This window comes from Arachis ipaensis, chromosome B2, assembly GCF_059453495.1.
Source record: "Arachis ipaensis isolate K30076 ecotype BB chromosome B2, ASM5945349v1, whole genome shotgun sequence".
NCBI lineage: Eukaryota > Viridiplantae > Streptophyta > Magnoliopsida > Fabales > Fabaceae > Arachis > Arachis ipaensis.
Genome location: NC_142437.1, coordinates 106,644,253 through 106,662,500, shown reverse-complemented (window position 1 = coordinate 106,662,500; position 18,248 = coordinate 106,644,253). Strand labels below are relative to the sequence as shown.

At 32.2% G+C, this 18,248-nt stretch overlaps 1 non-coding gene and 1 pseudogene across 1 annotated transcript in view; one reads left to right on the top strand and one right to left on the bottom strand.

The window, feature by feature from the left end:
* Positions 1 to 7,019, top strand: part of LOC107625694 (disease resistance protein RPP2A) — an 8,704-nt gene extending 1,685 nt beyond the window's left edge. Inside the window, exons 2-8 of the transcript XR_015904834.1 lie at positions 1 to 843; positions 1,351 to 1,700; positions 2,012 to 3,116; positions 3,362 to 3,640; positions 4,008 to 4,829; positions 4,937 to 5,404; positions 5,882 to 7,019. The exon at positions 1 to 843 is cut by the window's left edge and continues 221 nt beyond it. This is a non-coding gene — a transcript (disease resistance protein RPP2A). The remainder of the gene's footprint in view (positions 844 to 1,350; positions 1,701 to 2,011; positions 3,117 to 3,361; positions 3,641 to 4,007; positions 4,830 to 4,936; positions 5,405 to 5,881) is intronic.
* LOC107627617 (uncharacterized) lies at positions 6,252 to 16,512 on the bottom strand (annotated as a pseudogene).
* Between the last annotated feature and the right edge of the window lie 1,736 nt (positions 16,513 to 18,248).

Sequence of the window (18,248 nt, the reverse complement as noted above, 5' to 3'; positions counted from 1 at the left end):
TTAGCCACAATTTCGAGGTGAGAAAATTTGTCGCAGGCATCCAGGATAGGAAGGGGGATTATCCAATATGGGTGGCTTCCAAATTTATAGAAAAGAGGCTTCTTTTGTTTTTGAAAGACCAAGTTAAAACAAAAGCGCAAAACTTTGACTCAACAAGAAATATATGGTGGGAAGGAATTCGTTGCTTAAAGGTACTTCTTATACTTGATAATGTGAGAAGTGAAAGAGAACTGGAGGTTTTGCCAGTAACTCGTGAATGCTTTGGTCCAGGGAGTATAATAATCTTCACGACAAGGACTAAACATGATCGACTTCATGAGATTGGAGTTAATCATATATAGAGTGAAAGAAATGGACTACAACGAATGTGTTGAGCTTTTTAGTCGGAGCGCATTCAACAAAGCCACTCCTGAAAGAAGTTTTTCTGGTCTTATTAATTATGCAATTGAATATTCTGATGGACTGCCACTGGCTCTTGTGGGTGTTGGCTCTGCTGTATCTGAAAAAAGTATAGAAGAGTGGGAGAATGTGTTGGACAGCTTCAAAAGATTCCCCTCTCTAGATGTATGGCAGGTTTTAAAAGAAAACATAGATTCTGTTGGATATGAAGAAAAGAAAATATTTCTTGAACTAGCTTATTTGAGACATATCTTTATTGGAATGAATCGAAATGATATAAGTCAGATATTACAAGAAGCTGGACGTAATGCCGCACCAAGAGAAATTAAAGGACTTGAAGAGCATAGTCTTGTGTGGTTTGACGAGGACAAGCTTTGCATGAATCGTTTGCTACAAGACATCGGAAGAGAAATGTATATGAAGGAATCATTGATTGAGCCTCAGGTTTGTAGGATGTTATGGTTTATGAGCACATAAATTGATTTATAGTTGCCATTTGTTTTTGAAACTCATTTTGGAACATAACAAAGAAAGAAAAAAAATTGCAACTCCCTTAATCCTGAAATTTGTCACTCCTCTCCACCCTATTTTTAATAATTATGTAATGTGCGTACTGAAAATCAGCCACGAATCAGCCCCCCGTTTTACCAAAATAAATTCATTAATAAATAAAATAAATTTTTTAATATAATAAATTGTTAAAAAACTTTTAATTAAGGTGAATGTATGCTACTATGGAATAAAAAACTTTTAATTCAGTTTATAGTGTATGCTGCATAGATTTAATACTTGTCTAAAAGTTAGTTCGGTGTGTTTTATTTTCACATTTAAAAACTTATGCAGCAAAGGCCATATGATGTATTCTTGAGCTTTCGAGGCAAAGAAACTCGCTCAAAGTTCATCTCACATCTTTATGCATCTCTTGAAAATGCTGGTATCTATGTTTTCAAGGATGAAGACGGGCTAGCAAGAGGGGAAAATCTCTCAATCTCGCTTCTGAAAGCAATTGGAGAGTCTAAAACTTCTATCATTATTTTGTCACCAAATTATGCATTTTCAAGATGGTGTTTGCAAGAGTTGGAAGACATCATGATATGTTGTAGAAACAAAACTCAAAAGGTGCTGCCAGTATTCTACCATATAGATCCCTCAGAAGTGCGAAATCAAACTGGTAAGTTTGGACAAGCTTTTGATAACCTTATGAAAAGATATCCGGATAAAATAAAAGGCAAGGAGCAGAGTTGGAGGAAAGCACTCCGTGAAGTCGGGTGTATTGCGGGGTTTGTCATCCGAAAATCCAGGTAAATTAATTAATATCCTTCACATTTTGGAGAAATCTCTATTCAACAGGTGTTTAAATATGTAAAGTTTTTTTTAGCAAGTTTGTATAAATTCTAAATTTTGGAATTGCATACTAAAATTCTTTTTCTTTAACTTCTTCCAATATAAATGCCTATGAAATTCTTATTGATATAATTCAACTTAATTTTGTCCAACTTGCATGTCTTTATTTACTTTAAGCAACATTATACTTACAATGAAACTAAAACAACTTGAGAAAGTTGTAAATCTTCTCCTACTGTCTGTATAATCTCTAGTACCTATGGTGCAGGAATGAAAGTGAGGATATTAAGAACATTGTTGAACATATTACTCATATGCTGGACATGAAGGAACTGTTTGTTGCAAATCATCCGGTAGGAGTTGAATCTCGTGTTGAAGAGGTGATTGAAATGTTAAAAGACCAGCAGCAAGAAAATCCTCTACTACTTGGTATATGGGGCATGGGAGGGAGTGGTAAAACAACCATTAGCAAAGCGATTTATAATAAACTTTTCCGCGAGTTTGAAGGTCGGTGCTTCCTCCTAAATATAAGAGAAGTTTGGGATCAAGATAATGGAATTCTTTATTTACAACAGCAACTTCTTTCTTCTATTTTTAGGACAACGAAAATAAAGGTAGAAAACATTGAATCTGGAAAGTCAATATTGGAAAAAAGACTTGGCCAGAAAAAGATTCTTCTTGTACTTGATGATGTGGACAAATTGGAGCAGCTAAATTCTTTAGCTGCAAGCCGTGAATGGTTCTGTCCCGGTAGCATAATAATCATCACAACAAGAGACGAGCATCTTCTACGTTGTCTTAGAATTGACAAGTTATATAGTATGAAAGAGTTAAATGACAAAGAATCCATTGAACTTTTTAGCTGGCATGCATTCAAAGAACCGTGTCCAAAAGAAGAGTTTGCTTCACTTGCTAATGAAGTTGTTTCATATTGTGAGAGATTGCCACTGGCTCTTGAGGTAATTGGGTCACATCTGTTTAATAGGAAAGTATATGAATGGAGGAGTGTTTTGAATAAACTCAAAACTATTCCAAACAATGATGTACAGAAGAAGCTTAAAATAAGTTTTGATGGTCTAAGTGATGATAGGGATAGAGAAATATTTCTTGATGTAGCATTTTTCTTTATTGGAATGGACAAAAATGATGTGATTGATATATTAAATGGCTGCGGGCATTCAGCTGAAATTGGAACGAATGTTCTTATGGAACGATGCCTTATTACTGTGGACACCAAGGGAAAACTTGGCATGCATGGTTTGCTGCGAGACATGGGAAGAGAAGTTATTCGCGAGAGTTTGCCGATGAAACCTGAGGAACGTAGTAGGTTGCGGAATCCAGTTGAGGTGCTTAATGTATTATCAAAAGACATGGTAAGAATTTCAAGTATGTTTTCAAATTCATATAACAACAATGATATATTGTGAAAACTTTTGTTTCATCCTTTTCAATTATATTTTCAAACAAGGGAGTGGAACTTCAATTATATTCTGTTCTCTTGAATTTTTATCATTCCACCTGATTGGAGTTTTAGTTATTTGATTTTTTTTTTCAAATTTTTAGTGCTCTTTTAGCTACCATTAATCCAATTTTACTTTTTGGTTTCTATAATTTATAGGGAACAAAAGCTATTGAGGGACTTGCTTTGAACCTGTCAAAGTCACTGAATCCAACCCACTTAAAGACAGAAGCATTTAAGGAGATGAAGAGACTAAGATTGCTTCAGTTTGCGAATGTGCAACTTGTTGGAGACTTTAAATACCTTTCAACAGATCTTCGATGGTTGTGCTGGCATGAATGTCCTTCAGAATATACAACTGCAAACTTTTATCAAGGAAATTTAGTTGCCATTGACTTCAAATATAGCAAACTCGACCTAGTATGGAAGAAGGGTCAGGTATAAATTCTGAGTTTTATTTACTTTTGTAGTTGGACATAGTCACATAGCAAACCTCAAACAAAGAAAACTTCAAGAACAAGTGAGAAAAACAAAGCTCATAATCTTTTTAGACATGTTGAAAGATTGGAGAGCTTTGCATTTTTATAGGTGTTTGTTTTGTGTTTTGTTTTGTGTTTTGTTTTTTTTCATATGGGAACCCTATTCCCCCACCTTTTCTGTATTTCTGTTTTCTCATATTAATGAAATTCTTATAAAAAAAGTATATACCTATTAACAAATTTCTAAAAACAATTCAAGTGAAGTTTCATATATTCAAATCTAGTTTTTTTTAGTTCTTGAATTCATCTCCTTAAAATTCTTGCAGATGATGAAGAATCTAAAAATTCTCAATCTTAGTCATTCTCAACACTTGACACAAACTCCTGACTTTTCAAATATGCCCAATCTTGAAAAGTTAATACTCAAATATTGCCCAAAGTTGACTTCGGTTTCTCATAGCATTGAACATCTCAAGCAAGTTTTTCTAATCAATTTGAAAGGGTGTTCAGGGCTTCGTGTACTTCCAAGAAGCATCTACAAGTTGAAATCTCTCAAAACTCTCATTCTTTCAGGATGTTCATTGATTGATAAGCTAGAGGAGGACATAGAACAGATGGAATCATTGGCAACTTTGATGGCAGATAAAACTGCCATAACACAAGTGCCTCATGCACTACTAAGATTAAAGAGCATTGTGTATATTTCTTTGTGCGACTTTGAAGGATTATCGCGCAATGTGTTTCCTTCAATCATTTGGTCATGGACCTCTCCAACAAATAATTTCTCACCCCAAGTGCAAACATTTTTGGACTTGTCAAATATTGTTTCCTTAATAGTTCCAAATAGAAATTCTCAAGGCCTATCATCCATCATCAGAGGGCTTCCACTGGTTCAGAATGTTGGGCTGGAGTGTGGCTCACAACTTCAAATAGCAGATGTAGCTTCTGATACTTTTAAGGTCACAAACTGCAATGAAATGATAGTAACATCAAGTGCATCAAATGTCTCAAAAAGGAGTACCTTATTATTAGCTGGTTGTTGCAGCAAACATGACATTATTGAAGCTGAAATTTCCTTGAATTTAATTTTAATCCAAATGGGAATGAGTTGTGCTGTCACAGAGGTACTTAGAGAGAATATTTTTCAGGTTTGTCTCTATTGTCAACCTATTCACTTGATTCAAACTTTAACTGTATGAGATTTACACCTTATATTTACATTCCAATTCTAAAGTATGTTTTTTTTATTGTGCAGAAATTTAGTGCCAGAGTACCTCGAGATTGTTTGCTTCCTGGCAACAAGAATCCTGATTGGTTAGCATACAGTAGCGAAGATTCTTCTGTAACTTTCCATTTCCCTCAAGTGAATGGGCGTAAGTTAAAGACAGTGTTGTTGTGTATAGTCTATTCTTCTTCCCCAAACAATGTACCGTCAGAAGCCCATATTTTCAAAAATCTGTTTATCATAAATCACACAAAAACCACCCCTTATGTCTATGATGGAGATACACTGGCTTCACTTAAAGATGAGGAGTGGCAGAAGGTAACATCAATCCTTGAAGCCGGTGACAAAGTGCAGATTGTTGTTGTTGCGGGGTTAGGATTCACAGTGAAGAAGACAGTGGTTTATCTCGTATATGCAGATCAACAAGCTGAAGGTATTGTTTGTGCTGATGATATGGTAGCATATGCAAATTTCACTGTTCATGGTGGAGATAACAATGTAAGTGCTAATTGTCTAAGTATCTATGAACATTATTTTAAAGTATACAATTTATTTCGTCCATGTTATGTTGCAGGCTAAATTTGATAGAGTTTTTAAAGCAAAATTGCACTTTAAGGACCTGGTTATATTTGCATTTTTATTTGACTCCTATATTTTATGTTACTACTACCTTTAAGTTTATCTTGGGAGTGCTGCTACTATTTTGAACTTCAAATTAACTGCTGCTGAAATTATCAACTTGTAGAAAGTCTTTTCTGCTGTCATTAAAAATGTAAAAGTACATTTATTCATTTTGCCACCTTATATAGTATGCTCACACTCGCCTATGCTATAAAGAAGTATGTAATTGTTGAAACTTCATATTCAATTACACATTAGTTCTCTCCTCTTTTACTTTCTCTATGTTTTTGTACTTATTTTGTTCATTTCGTCTGCTGATTCTGTGTAAAACTAATGCTCATATCTTATTTTCAGAAAAATTTGAACTCGCTTGGAAAACGAAAATTCCAGAGAGTATGATCATCAAATAGTCAAATAAGCACAACCCACATTAAGTCTTTTCTGAATTAGATTCATGAAGGCCAAGACACAAGTAACGAGCTCCATCTGGATAGAGAAGGTGATAAGATACCTGAAATCATCATTATCGTTCTCATTTTAAACTACAGCTTGTTTATTTACTTGTTGTTAGATTCGTAGCGAAAATCCATGATACAAGAACCGTGCTGTATGCGCAGCAGGGCTATGAGGCAAGGAGAACCCAGGCTCGGCTAGGGGCTTGCCTAACTGGGAAGTAAAGCAGCATAGGAAGGCCATCATACCTTGAAAATTAGATCTTAACTTGTTACAATTTTGCTCTGTTGCAGTTGAAGCAATTCAATTTGTCCAACAACTTGAACTACAACAACCAAAATGATAACAATTATGCTTATATCATAAAATAGAACGTAACAAACTTACATCCATGACACTTACTTTTTTATCTGTGCCGGAAACAGGAATCTTATTACTGATTGCAGGTGTAGCATCAACAGCAGGGACACTGAAACTCTTATCTCTCATATCATCAACATTAGAAGCATCTTCTTTCTTACCAACAACCATGCTATTCACAATGACATCTTCTTGGCATTCATCAATGTTTTGGTCGATCAACTCATCATGAATGAGGTAAACTGCAGTGTTCTTCGCAATGATTCCATCCCCCAAAACAACAACCACCTGAACTTTGTCACCAGCTTCAAGATTTGATATAACACTCTGCCAATCTTCATCTCTAAGTGAAAGCAAGGTGTCTCCCTCATATAGATAAGGAGTGATCTTTGTGTGATTAATGATCGACAGATTTTTAAGAATTAGGCCTTCATATGTCATGATATCTGGGGAGGAATAAACAATGCACAATGTCACTGCCTTCAAATTATGCCCTTTCACTTTAGGGACTTCGAAAATCACAGAAGGACCTTCACCATTGAAACTTAACCAATCAGTATTGTTGTCACCAGGGAGCAAACATTCTCCCACATCACTGGTACTGGCAGCCAGTTTCTGTATGATTAATGATTCACAATAACATATGCTTGGTTAAGAATACAAATTTCAGTTGTTCAAGTAATAAGTGTATAAGATATGGCAGAGTATATTTTAATGATTTGCAAAGTTAAGTGTTAATTTCTCTTTGCAGTTGATTATATAAACAATTCATTGGTTAGTTTTCTGCAAATAATATTTGTGCCTAAGTCTTTTGTTTGCTCTTGTTTTCTCTCTTTCTAAATACTCTCTAGATTAATTCCAGTTTTACTAACCTGATTCCAAGAGTTAGTTTAAGAGTTGAGAAATGCCTTATAAATATCTTGTAATACTACTTTTGCTAAAATTCTTTTTAAAAATAGAAAGAATCTATCTATATATATAGTAAACGAAATAAATTAGAAGAAAATAAAATTTGATAGTTTGAAGACTGTTGACTATATCAAATCAAAATCAGATTCCTAATTTATTTTATGAATCTTTTCTGTAAATAGAACACCACTCCTATTCCATCATATTTAAAATCTGAGCAACGGGTACTAGTTAGTGGTGACTCCCATTCAGTTCAGATCACCACATTTCAACTCAATGGGTCAAACTACCTTAGGTGGTCTCAATCAGTTCAGATGTATATCCGTGGAAGAGGGAAGATTGGATATCTCACCGGTGAGCGAAACCAGCCTAACATCACTGACCCACAATATAATGTGTGGGATACCGAAAATTCTATGGTGATGACATGGCTGGTGAACTCAATGGAGGAGGATATCCGTAGTAACTACATGTACTATACCACTGCCAAAGAATTGTGGGATAGTGTCAAGGAGATGTACTCTGATCTTGGGAATAAATCCCAGATTTATGAACTTACTCTAAAAGCTAGAGAAATTCAACAAGGGAGTGACAATGTCACCAAATATTTCCACACATTAAAGTGGGTGTGGCAGGATCTTGACCACTTCAATAACTACAAGTGGAATTCAGCCGTTGATGCCAAACACCACCAACAAATGGTGGAAGAAGGGAGGATTTTCCAATTTCTTGCAGGCCTCAACGTGGAGCTAGATGAAGTTCGTGGCAGAATTATTGGAAGAGCAATCCTACCCTCAATTGGAGAAGTATTTGCTGAAGTTAGAAAAGAGGAAACTCGTAGAGCTGTGATGATAGGGAAAGGCTCAATTGGAGAAGTATTTGTTGAAGTTAGAAGAGAGGAAACTCGTAGAGCTATGATGATAGGGAAAGGCAAGGCTGAACAGACTTCTTTGGAGTCAAATGCACTCTTAGTGACACCTGCTGCACTTAAAAGTTCATCAAATCAGAAGCACCCTTCCAATCTTTGGTGTGACCACTGCAATAAACCCCGTCACACGCAAGAAACTTGATGGAAAAATTCATGGAAAACTAGCACATCTTAAAGGCAGCAAACCTGATCCCAAAATACACTCTATCCCAACTGCTCATGAGGCTGAAAAATCATTGAGTAAGGAACAGGTTGAGCAGCTCATAAGGCTGTTAAATTCCAGTTCTGTGTCTAGTACTCCTGGTGGTTCTTTGGCTCAAACAGGTAATTTTAGTATTCCTATGTCCCTTAACTGCACCTCAAACTTGAATGCACCATGGATTGTTGATTCAGGTGCATCTGACCATATGACCAGCCTCTCTCCTTTATTTAAAACTTTTTCTCCTTGCTTTGAAAATGAGAAAATTAGAGTTGCTGATGGTAGTTTTTCATCTATTGCTGGAAAAGGTACATTTAAACTGTCCAAAAATATTGACCTAAGAAATGTCCTACATGTACCAAAGCTTTCTTGTAATCTTCTCTCTATTAGTAAAATCTGCAAGGATTCCAATTATGCTGTGACATTCTTTGACACTCATGGTATTTTTCAGGACCGGACCTCGGGAAAGATGATTAGCAGTGCTAAGATGATGGATGGACTTTATCATTTTAAGGATATTTCGAAGGATAAAATAGCTCAAGGATTTAGTGGTATAAGTTCTATGCCTATAAAGGACCAAATAATGCTCTGGCACAATAGACTAGGACACCCTAGTTTTCCATATCTCAAATATTTATTTCCAAGTTTGTTTAAGAATATTGATTCTTCTTTGCTTAAATGTGAAAGTTGTATTCGTTCAAAAAGTCATAGAGCTCCTTATTACTCTCAACCTTATCATGCATCTAAACCTTTCCACTTGATTCATAGTGATGTATGGGTCCATCGAAAATAACAACTCAATTTGAAAAAAAATGGTTTGTAACTTTTATCGATGACCACACACGACTATGTTGGATCTATCTCATGCATGAAAAATCAGAGGTTTCAAAAATTTTTCAGTATTTTTCAACAATGGTAGAAACACAATTTGACACAAAAATTTCAATATTAAGAAGTGATAATAGCACTGAATACTTTAATAAAAATCTTGGTGAATTTCTTCAAAAGAAGGGTATTCAACATCAATCTACATGCCCCAATACACCCCAACAAAATGGCATTACTGAAAGGAAGAATAAACATCTTCTTGAAGTAGCACGTGCCATTATGTTTGAGGGTAATGTTCCAAAGTATTTATGGGGAGATGCTGTCCTAACAGCAGCCTATCTCATAAATCGAATGCCCACACGTGTGTTAAATTACTGCACACCGTTGGATACTTTTAAAAGAATTTTTCAGCATGTAGATTGCATTCTGACTTACCTTTAAAAGTATTTGGTTGCACTGTATTTTTACATACACCTTCATATCGAAGTAAACTTGATCCAAGGGCAGAAAAATGTATTTTTATTGGCTATTTCCCAAGTCAAAAGGGTTATAAATGTTTCAATCCACACACCAAAAAATTTCACGTAAGCATGGATGTTACTTTTTTGGAACATGAAACCTTTTTTCAGAAAAATTCTCTTCAGGGGGAGAGTCTAAGGGAAGAAAATTTTGTGCATGAACTTTTACCCACTCCTATCTTACATATTAAGGATACAACTTTCACTAATCAAGTAAATTCTAAAACAATTGCAAAACAAGATGTGGAAACCAATTCTAAAATTGTGCCAGAATTAGTTAGAATCCAAACAGAAAAAGAAATACCACAATCAGAAAAGGAGCTTCGGTGTTATGTTCGAAAATATCCCAAAAAGATTAGAGACCAGCCCATCATCTCTGTACCAACCCAATCTGAAAATTCGAAAGACGGCCCAACTGTAGTACTTCAGGAACTTCCAGGTAAATCTGAAATTGTCACTTCTAATAATAACTTGCCCATAGCCCTTAGGAAAGAAACCAAAACATGCACCAAAAAGGTACTCAAAACCAGCACCAACCATCCTATTTCCAATTGTGTCTCTTACCAAAATCTCTCTCAAAAATATCGAGCTTTTACTTCTAAAATTACAAATCTGTTTGAGCCTAAGAACATAGAGGAAGCACTAGATGATCCCAACTGGAAATTAGCAGTGATGAAAGAGTGGCATGCATTCAAGAAGAATGAAACTTGAGAGATTGTAGATCTGCCACAGAATACAAAATTGGTTGGCTGCAGGTGGATTTTTACCATCAAGTGCAATGCTGATGGAAGCATAGAGAGGTATAAGGCTAGGTTAGTAGTTAGGGGATATACACAAACCTATGGAGTAGATTATCGAGAGACTTTTGCTCCAGTTTCCAAACTCAGCTCTGTGCGAATTCTCTTATCTCTTGCTGTGAATTACAATTGGCTTTTACATCAATTGGATATAAAAAAATGCTTTCCTGAATGGGGAGTTAGAGGAAAAGGTGTTCATGAAACTCCCACCTAGATTTGAGGTTGAACTAGGGAGGAACAAAGTGTGCAAACTAAAGAAATCTCTCTATGGATTGAAACAATCCCCAAGAGCTTGGTTTGAACGACTTGGAATGGTGGTGAAGGGATTTAGTTATACTCAAAGCCAAGTTGACCATACCCTTTTCTATAACATTCTGCAGCTAATAAAACTGCCATCTTAATTGTATATGTGGATGACATTATTTTTAGAGGTGATAATTCTTTGAAGCTAAAAGACTTGAAGGAAAAGCTTGCCAAAGCATTTGAAATCGAAGAACTTGACTCATTAAAATACTTCTTTGGAATTGAATTTGCAAGGTCTAAGGAAGGCATTTTTATGAATCAACGAAAGTACATCCTAGATCTTTTAAAAGAGATGGGATTACTTGGTGGTAAAGCTGCTGAAACACCTATAGAGCCTAACTTAAAATTGAAGCCAGCTGAACCAGAAAATGTGATAGACAAAGAGAGATATCAGCGGTTGGTAGGGAGGCTAATCTATTTATCCCATACACGCCCGGATATAGCCGTTGCTGTGAGCATGGTAAGCCAGTTTATGCATTCACCTGGTCAAGAACACTTGGATGCTGTCTTTAGAATTTTAAGGTACTTGAAGGGGTCGCCTGGGAAAGGGTTACTCTACAAAAAGCATGGACATCTTCAAGTAGAAGCTTATACAGATGCGGATTGGGCTGGAAATGTCATGGATAGAGGGTCAACATCTGGGTATTGTACTTTTGTTGGCGGAAACCTGGTTAATTGGAGGAGTAAAAAGCAGAGTGTTGTGGCATGAAGTAGTGCACAAGCTGAGTTTAGAGCAGTGGCTCATGGAATATGTGAAGCACTATGGGTAGAGAAAATCCTACAAGAACTAAAGGTTCCCATTTCTCCACCAATAAGGTTGTATCGTGACAACAAATTTGCAATTTCTATTGCCCATAATCCAGTTTTGCATGATAGAACTAAACATGTTGAAGTTGACAAGCATTTTATAAAGGAAAAGATTGAGAGAGGACAGATTTGTATCCCATATGTTCCGACCACGGAATAATTGGCAGATGTTCTAACTAAAGGATTACCCAAGAAAATCTTTGATAGCATAATAAGCAAGCTGTCAATGAAGGATATCTTCAAGCCAGCTTGAGGGGGAGTGTTGACTAGATCAAATCAAAATCAGATTCCTAATTTATTTCATGAATCTTTTCTGTAAATAGAATTAATTATAATATCCTTTCCGATTTTAGTTTAGCTTATTTTTAGGGATTTTATGATTAGAAATATTTTTTTATTTTAGGTTAGTATTTTTTTCTATTTTTTAGTTATTTTTATTTCTGTAATTCCTCTATAAAGAGATGATTTCCTGTACATTTGAATATACATAATATTCAGACACTTCAAGTAAGACAGATATCACAAACCTGTGAAATGCTTTCTTTTAGTATTTTTGTGACCGGACATTTCGTTCCCATTTGAATTAAAATGAAACTGATGGTAGCTTTTGATCTAGGCATGTCATCTTGACTGCGACAATCAACTAAGGCTGAGGTATCCATATTTGAAACATGTGATATCACAGGTGGTGCTTCCAGTTCCTTACAATTTTTTATATTTATGGCATCCAAGGTAAAATCTCCGGTTGTTTATATTTGTGAACCGCTTTCTAACCTGACACTCTGATTATTTGGGAGCTCTCCGATAATGGATGATGTACCATGGAAGCTATTATTTGGCATAGTTAAAGAAACAAGACATGAAACATTTGCATATGTTTGCATTTGGGGTGAGAGGTTATTTGTTGGGGGGGTCCATGACCAAATGATTGAAGGAAACACTTCACGGGACAATCCTTCAAAGCCACACAAAGAAACATATACAATGCTTTTCAATCTTATCAATGCATTTGGCACTTGTGTTATAGCAGTTTTATTGGCCATCAAAGTTGTCAAAGATTCCATCTGTTCTAAATCCTCTTCCAACTTGTTAATTTCTGGACATCCAGAAAGAATGAGAGTTTTCAGAGATTTCAACTTGTAGATGCTTCTTGGAAGTATACGAAGGTTTGTGCAACCTTTCAGATTGACTAGAAGAATTTTTTTAAGATCTCCAATGGTATGGGAAACCAAAGATAGCCTTGAACAATATTTGAGTATTAACTTTTTAAGATTAGGAATGTTTGAAAAATCAGGAGTCTCTATCAAATATTGAGAATGACTCAGATTGAGAATTTCCAACTTCATTAGCATCTGCAAAAATTTCAATAAAAAATAAATAAATAAATGAAGAAGCTACCTGCTCTATACTATACTGGTGGCTGATTTTGGTGGCTGATTTTAAAATACACCTAGCCTAATTGTTTATTAATCGGACCTGCCTCTTCTTCCATACTAGCTGGAGATTGCTATATTTGAGGTGAATGGCAACTAAATTTCCTTGATGAAAACCTGTAGTTGTATATTCTGAAGAACATCCATGCCAGGACAACCATGGAAGATCGGTTGAGAGGTATTTAAAGTCGCCATCAAGTTGTACACCACCAAGTTGAAGCAATCTTAGTCTCTTCATCTTCCTAAAAGCATTGGTCTTCAAATGAATTGGTTTCATCCTTGACAACTTCAAAGCAAGTCCCTGAATAGCTTTTGTTCCCTTTAAAATAAAATAAACAGAAAAACAAAATGCCATGGTTAGATAATTATTTGTAGCCTCTAGTGAGTTTAAATGATTTTTGAAACCCAATATCTTATTAGGATCCAAGAAACAATATACAACTCAAAAATCAAATAAAAATCCATGAGATTCATACCATGTCTTTTGATAAGACATCAAGCACTTCTTCTGGATTCCACAATCTACTGCGTTCTTCGGGTAAAGGTAGATTCTCACGAATGATTTCTCTTCCCATATCTCGCAACAAATAATGCATTCTAAGTTTGTTCTTAAGAGTCAATTGTTACAAGAGATCGTTCCCTGAGAACACTGATCCCAATTTCAGTAGAATATCCACAGCCATTCAATATATCAATTACTTCGTCTTTGTCCATTCCGATAAAGAAAAAAGCTATATCAAGGAATATTTCCCTATCTTCGTCATCGTTTAAACCATCAAAGCTTATTTTCAGCTTCTTTTGTATTTGCTCATTGGGAATGTTTTTGAGTTTCTCCAAAACACTTATCCACTCTTGTATTCCCCTTTTAAACAAATGTGATCCAAGAACCTCAAGTGCTAGCGGTAATCTCCCACAATAGGAGACCACTTTACTTGTAAACCCGACAAATTCTTCAATAGGAAATGGTTCCTTAAATGCATGCCAACTAAAAAGTTCAACAGATTCTCTGTCACTCAACTTTTCCAGCCTATATACCTTGTCAATTCCAAGCCAATTAAGAAGACGTTGATCTCTTGTTGTGATGATTATTACACTCCCTGGGCAGAACCATTTACGATTTGCAGCCAAAGCATTTAGTTGCTCCAATTTGTCTACGTCATCAAGTACAACAGGTATCTTCTTTTGGCCAATTCTTTCCTCTAATATCACTTTTCTAGATTCCACGTTTTGTATCTTTAGTATCGGGTTAATAGTCAAATTCGTCCTGACAGATCACTTATTCTTTAAATTAGTCTTTAAATAATTTTTTTAGTCATATTAGTCCTTGAAAGATAAAACGTAACTCAAATTAGTCCTGCCGTTAGTTAGATGACGATGTTAAGTGCCACGTGTTACCAGATGATTGGATGACGTATCAGGTCAGTGACACCTAGTACGTCACGTGTCATTTGACATATAAAAAAGTTATTTATAATCAAAATAGTCCTAAAAGTCCAAACGTAAGTCAATTTCATTCCTAAAATTTTAAAAATTAATCAAATTAGTCCTTATATATATTTTTTTATTTTTACATAATATTAAATTTAAAATATTTTATGATAGTACTAATTTTAATATTATTTTTAGATCTTAATAAACAAAATTCTCTTCACATAAAATAATAAAAATAATTAAATTACTATAAAATTATTTTGTCATTTATATTTTAAAGTTTTACATTTTTAAATTGTAAGTTTTCTATATAGTGAAATTTTTTTATTTAAATGAGTTTATCAAATTATTGTTGATTATATATTTAAAAATTTAATATTTTAAATCTCACTAAATAATATAGTAGTTATTTTAAAATTTAAATTTTTTAAAATTTTTAAAATTATAATTTATATTATTGTTTAATTTATATGATAGAACTCAATAATTTAAAAATCGATTTGTAGGATCATTTGTTGAATAAAAGATTAAAATATTTAAAATAACTACTATTTTTATTTAGTGAAATCCAAAATATTAAAACTTTTAGTATATACTAGTTATTAAGATTCAACAATAATTTGAGTTCTATTATATAAATTTTTTATATTAAAATATTAAGATTTAAGAAGTGATTCAACAAATTAATTTTTTAATTATTGAGTTTTACCATATAAATTAAACAATAACAAAAATTATAATTTTAAAAATTAAAAAAATTTAGATTTTAAAATAACTACTATATTATTTAGTGAGATTTAAAATATTAAATTTTAAAATATATAATCAACAATAATTTGATAAATTCGTTAAATAAAACAATTTTACTATAAAAAAAATTACAATTTGAAAATATAAAATTTTAAAATATAAATGACAAAACAAATTTATAATAATTTAATTATTTTTATTATTTGATGTAAAGAGAATTTTGTTTATTAAGATCTAAAAATAATATTAAAATTAGTACTATCAAAAAATATTTTAAATTTAATATTATGAAGAAAAAATAAAAAATTATATAAGGACTAATAAAATGACTTACGTCTGAACTTTCAAGGACTGTTTTGATTATAAATAACTTTTTTATATATCAAGTGACACATGACATGCTAGGTGTCACTCACCTGACACGTCATCATCTAACTAATGGAAGGACCAATTTGACTTACGTTTTATCTTTCAAGGACTAATATGACTAAAAAAATCATTTGAGGACTAATTTAAAGAATGAGTGATCTTTCAGGGACGAATTTGACTATTAACCCCTTTAGTATCATTTATCTATTACTAGCGGCTCAATAGACACGTGCTTATTTAGCGCTTTTCTATTATTGTGAAGAGATTAATTTTTAAAATTTTATTTTTAAAATTATAAATTTAATAAAATAATCAAAACATTAAGAATAAAAAAAATTTAAAAACAAAAATAAAAATTTTATAAATTATTTAACTTTTCTTTGTGACAAATTATTTAACTTTTAGAATGTATAAAATTTATAAATTTAAATTAAATAAGATATTAAACAAATTTATTATGTTGTTATTATGTGTAATAAAATAAAAATAAAGATTTTTAAAAATATTATTTACAATTAACTATTTAAAAATGTTATTAAATTTATTTATTTATTTTTAATAGTATTTAATTTAAAGCTGAGATAAAAATTTATATTCAAAACACTCTTTATCTTTATGTATAATTTCAATTGATAAAAAATATTATTTTAATTTTATATTTAATTCTTTAAACTATGTTTAATTGCATTTTTTTTTCAAAATTATTAATTTATATTTGTATTATATCGCCTCACTATATCAAACACTATTTTTTCTTTTACTATATATTATTCTCTATATACATACATGTCATTGTCTCACCGTCACTATTATATTATCTTGTTCTCCTTTCTCATTTTTTTCTTCTCCTTTCACATTCTCTTCTTCCTATCGATATTAATTATTACCAAGTATCATCATCGCAACTTTTACTCTTGTCTATCACTTTAATTTATAACTATTTATTGTGTTAACTTTTATGAGTTGTTGAAGTTTTGCTAAAAGAATTAAGATATAAAGTATTTAAATTATTTTAAAATTATCAAAATTTTATGTCAGTAATCCTAAAAAACAATATCAAAATATATTATTTTCAACCAAAATAATAAAAAATAGTACATAATTGTAAATTTTTTAACTAATAATTATTAATTTAAGTCGCAGTTTAATATAGTACCTTAGAACAGAAGGCAACTATTGCTATTCACATTTGACTACTATTTTATAAGTTTCATATTTATTTTATTGTGCACATCAATTAAACTATATTTTATTATTTCATTTTACATGTTTTGAAATAATGTCATCGTATTATAAGGATGGGATTATTTTTCATAATCTAATACAAAATCTTCTTATTATTTTGTTCGTCATTTGAATATTATCTATAAAAAATATTTAGTTAAAGTAAAACACTATATAAAGAGAGATAGAACACTTTTAGATTTGTCCTTCTTGTTTGCTTCTTAAACCTCACTAATAAAGGGTTAGAGATTACACTTTACACTCTCAATTTTTTTAACAATTGAGAGGATCCATTCCCCACTTAATATACTCAATTTTAATAGCTTTGATGGTAGTGATTATTGTAATTAGTTAAAAAGTTTCAAATTTTTCTTTCTCTTTCTAACTCTCCCTACGATTTTGAACAAATTTAATTTTGTTATTAAATAATTTTTTTAAGTTTAGAATATTTTTAACTTCCTATATAATAAGTATCTTTTAAATTATCTAATGCATAAAAGGTTACCTCTTTTCATGTATCTTGAAAGTTAAAAATTAAAGTTAAATGATATTAGTTTTTTTATTAAGTACAAAAATAAACATTAAGTCTAAATGATATTAGTTCTTTTATTAAGGCAGAAAAATTCCATAAAAGGGTAATATTAAGTCCCATGTTCTTATATATGAGAACATGTACCATTTATTATATTATATATAATCTTTGTACCATATAACCAAAGGTGAAAATCTATAAAGCCATTACAAAGAGTTGACTACGACTTTAGTTTTCAATTTTTTTGGACTATATTTACCCTCTAACAAATCATTTCATAAAGTAAATTATAAGGACAAAATAGTCATAAAATTTATTATGAAAAATCTAATAACCTCCCACTAAAATAAAAACAGTTTTGTTACTTCTATAACTATGATAACACATCTCCTAACAAAAAATATAGTGTCTGCAAATTGTTAATAAATCAGAAAATGGACTAAGTGAACATAAATGTCTTTACATTTTTTACCATCTTCATATTTTGTTTAATTCTATGTTAATTTTAGTTTATATATATATATATATATATATATTATTTTATCAATAACTTTACATTCTTCACCATCTTTATGATTTGTTTAATTCTACGTTAGTTTTAATTTATATCCTTTTATTTAAATATCCCTTGTACTCTCACTAGTAGTTTGATTTCACTCTAATTATTCTATTAATTTTTTTTAATTTTTTTGAAAAATCTACCAATTTTATTCTTCAAGCACACTTTTATGTGTTTCTCTTATTATCGCCCTTCTCCTTCCTTTCAACACCCTCAATTACATCGGCTTTAGCGTCTTTCATTGCTTTCATCACTGTAGTTGCAAATTTTATTCGGTTTCACGCATAACTTTCACTTACATTTTCTCTTTTCTTTAGTTTA